At 43.4% G+C, this 4011-nt stretch overlaps 1 long non-coding RNA gene across 2 annotated transcripts; it reads left to right on the top strand.

Moving 5' to 3' along the window:
• The first annotated feature begins 287 nt into the window (after positions 1-287).
• LOC139354170 (uncharacterized) lies at positions 288-2785 on the top strand. 2 transcript variants are annotated; one of them, XR_011605254.1, is made up of 3 exons: positions 822-970; positions 1038-2370; positions 2427-2785. It is a non-coding gene; the product is annotated as an uncharacterized lncRNA (long non-coding RNA). The 2 variants fall into 2 exon arrangements; XR_011605253.1 differs by having other exon boundaries at positions 288-2370.
• The last annotated feature ends 1226 nt before the right edge of the window (positions 2786-4011 follow it).

The raw sequence follows: 4011 nt of genomic DNA, 5'->3' as shown, positions 1-4011 counted from the left end.
CCCACTCACTCAAGGCTCATGTTGGAATATTGCGAATCGGAGCTGGACTGCAAAACTCGCGGAGAAAATTGCAAATACCTGCATACCTTTATATATCCGTTACTCGTAGAGTAAAAGGCTATACCAGATTCGTCGAAAAGTATGTAACAGGTAAGAGGAAGCGTTTCCGAACCGGATCACTGGCCGAGTCGATCTAGCAACGTCCGTTGTCCTTCCGGATGAACGCTGAGATTTCGGAAACTATAAGAGCTAGGGTACTGGGATTTGGAATGCAGATGTCTGAGCTTCTTGTGCAGCGCAAGTTTGTTTCAGCATGGGGCCACGCCCACTCTAACGCCCAAAACTGTGGCTCGTACAGTTTTGATGGCAGAATAAAATTTTTAATTGAAATGAATTGACCCAAAAAAAGGTTGCCACGCCCACTTTAACGCCCACAAACTTTCAAAAATCTCAATTATGAACGCGGATATTTAGGAAACTATCACAGATAGAGAATTGGGACTTCAGATTTAGACTCCGTAGCTTGTACGCAGCGCAAGTTTGTAACGCGAATATGACACGCCCAATCTAACTCTCACTAACCGTCTAAGCCTGTGGCGCCTACAATTTTCATTCTCTCTGGCATATAGATATAGCCAAGACTTTAAGTGTGACCGCATACTTACCAAATACACACACGCACGCATATTTTGTTTTAATTTTTTTTGATTTAGCCTAGTACTCAGATCGACGAAAACCACGAGCTAACCATAGGAGTGAGCGAGAGGCCTGGGTATGCTTTTCAGCGCGGTACTCAGATGAGCTAAGGAAATACCAGAAAAAATACCAGATTTCGCGAGTGAATTTTCGATGAACGCCGTAAGCCAGGGCCAAAGAATAAGAAATTTAATCTTTGGCGGTGTTTGTGCAAAGGCGATGTGGAAACTAAAAATTAATAATGGAAGGAAAACCCAAAAATCTGCTACAGGAGGTCAGTGCAGATGAAATATGACGCCTAATCTAAGCTGTTGCCCTTTATTGTGGGATTTCACCGATAGGAAGCAATACAACAGGGGCAAATCCGCAGAATAGTTGAAGTGCTGGAGGAGATCCACTAGAGAATCCCAGTGGGAAGGAACATGCCGAGTGGGACTTCGATCTCTACATGGACATCCTGCCGGGCGCGTCCTCGAAAAGAAAGAGATCTCCGACGACCTCTCCATTAGTACTCCGCACACCACCACCACCAGCTACTTGGCAGCTTAAGCGCAGCTGAAAGACCCGCTGGCTTCTATAGGGAGGAGGAAAATTGAGCGCCCGCTAAGGAACAGTTGGAGAAGCCTTAGCCAGCCACTGCCAGGATGCTGGGCGTCTTCCTGCAGCATCAGCGGATCAACCCCGTTCCCAATCCGGCTCCCACTTCCTCAAGGTCCAATATGCCTATTGGGACTCGGAGCTGAACTGCGGTGTAGCGGGAAAGACGGCGCAGCATCCGTGGGACGAGAAGAAAGCTTTTAACTACTAATTTAGATAAAAACAAGGAAGAACGCTATAGTCGAGTACCTCGACTATCAGATACCCGTTACTCAAAGGGAAATAGAGATATGCAAGCAGCAAAGCGAGATTAAAATGCGCCACCTACCGGCGGTAGACAGATTGAAGCGTTTTGGGCGTTAGAGTGGGCGTGGCAAATTTATTTTTGGATCAATCGATAGGTATTGACGACACCAATACATTTCAGTTACAATTTTTTATCTAGCATGCAAATTGTGGGCGTCACAGGTTTTCGCGGTTTGTGGGCGTTTAAGTGGGCGTGGCAAACTTTTTTTTAGGTCAATCGATAGGTATTGATGAGAACAATACATATCAGTTAAAATTTTTTATCTAGCATCAAAACTGTAGGAGTTAAAGTTTCGGCGGTTTGTGGGCGTTAGTGTGGGCGTGGCAGTCTACTGAAATAAACTTGCGCTGCGTAAGAAGCTCAGGAATCTTTACACCAAATCTCAACACCCTAGCTCTCATAGTTTCCGAGATCTCAGCGTTCATCCGGACTCGGCTAGTGATCCTGATCAAGAATATATATACTTTATGGGGTCGGAAACGCTTCCTTCTGCCTGTTACATACTATCCGACGAATCTAGTATACCTTTTTACTCTACGAGTAACGGGTATAATAAAAAAAAGTACAGATGAAATATGACGCCAAATCCAAGCTTATGCCCTTTATTGTGGGATTTAACCGACAGGAAGCAATTCCGCAAAAGGGTCAAATTCGCAAAATAGGTGAAGTGCTGTTGGAGATCCACTAGAGAATCCCAGTGGGAAGGAATATGCCGAGTGGGACTCAAATCTCTACATGGACATCCTGCCGGGCGCGTCCTCGCAAAGGAAGTAAGATCTCGATAAAAGAATTAGGTTGCGTTTTACTAATAGAAGTATCTTTTTAGCAGAACCACCAGTAATACGATCTCCGACGACATGTCCATTAGGACTCCGGACACCACCACCACCAGCTACTTGGCAGCTTAAGCGGAGCTAGAGGACACGCTGGCTTCTATAGGGAGGAGGAAAATAGGGCGCCCGCTAAGGAACAGTTGGAGAAGCCATAGCCAGCCACTGCCAGGATGCTGGGCGACTTCCTGCAGCATCAGCGGAACAACCCCGCTCCCAATCCGGCTCCAATATGCCCATTGGGACTCGGAGCTGGTGTGCGGTGGTTCGGGAAAGGTGGCGAAGCATCCGTGGGACGAGAAAGAAGCTTTAAACTACTAATTTACATAAATAAAAACATTCGTTGAACATTCCATTTATTTTTATTATAATATCTTTGTGTACCAGCAGACTCCTCCTTTTTACATTTTTCCAATTGATTTGTTTTCCGTTTGGCAACAAACCCAACTGCTTGACAGTAAGACCATGCTACATGCGTTGCGGGTGAACTTTGAAAAATTCGGTCACACTACAAAGAATAAGATTTTTCGACTAGTGAAACTCTTAGCCGATCTGAGTACTAGGCTTTTCATTAGAAATCGACTTGGGTGTTGGACAAGGATGTGAGGGAAAGCCGTGAAACTATTTGTTTGAGCATTTATATTTGTGTAAGCATAGGAAAGCAATTACAATTTGAGAATAACAATAAGCCGAGTGACTATATGTTTCAACATTTATATTTGTTTAAGCAGATGAATGCAATTACAATATATGAATAACAAAATTAGTTTGTAATTGGAATCTAGTTTTGACCTTTAAAGAAAACGTGCTAAATACATTTGTATTTAAAAGAAACTCATTTCCCCCGTCAACTACAAAAACATATATACACACACACACGGATAACTTGTTTTCAGTATTTTTATTAAGGATTACGATACCTAGGTACATAGGTATTAAACAAAATGAATGGCAAATTGTTTAAGCCGGACGGCAATAATACTCATATCGACGAAAACAGCGAGCTAACCATAAGAGTGAGCGAGAGGTAAACAGGCTACAAGCTTTTTTAGTTTTTCAGCGCTGTACTCAGATGAGCTAGGGAAATACGAGAAAAATACCAGATTTATCGAGTGAATTTCGATGAACGCCGTTAACCGCGGCCCAAAGAATAGGAAATGTAATCTTTGACGGTGATCCTGCAAATGCGCTATAGAAACAATACAAATTAAAACAAGGAAGAACGCTATAGTCGAGTACCTCGACTATCAGATACCCGTTACTCAGCTAAAGGGACGAAAGGGAAGTGGAGATATGCAAGCAGCAAATCGAGATTTAAATACGCCACCTACCGGCGGTAGACAGATTTAAGAGTTGTGGGCGTTAGAGTGGGCGTGGCAAAATTTTTTTGGATCAATCGATAGGTATTGACGAGGCCAATACATTTCAGTTAAAATTTTTTATCTAGCATGAAAACTGTGGCCGTCACAGGCTTGGGCGGTTTGTGGGCGTTAGAGTGGGCGTGGCAATTTTTTTTTCGGGTCACTCGATAGGTATTGATGAGAAGAATACACTTATGTTAAAATTTTTATTCTAGCATCA

Source organism: Drosophila suzukii, assembly GCF_043229965.1.
Source record: "Drosophila suzukii chromosome 2 unlocalized genomic scaffold, CBGP_Dsuzu_IsoJpt1.0 scf_2c, whole genome shotgun sequence".
NCBI classification, from domain to species: domain Eukaryota; kingdom Metazoa; phylum Arthropoda; class Insecta; order Diptera; family Drosophilidae; genus Drosophila; species Drosophila suzukii.
The sequence above is the reverse complement of the archived record's forward strand: the minus strand, read 5'-3'. Positions and strand labels throughout refer to the sequence as shown.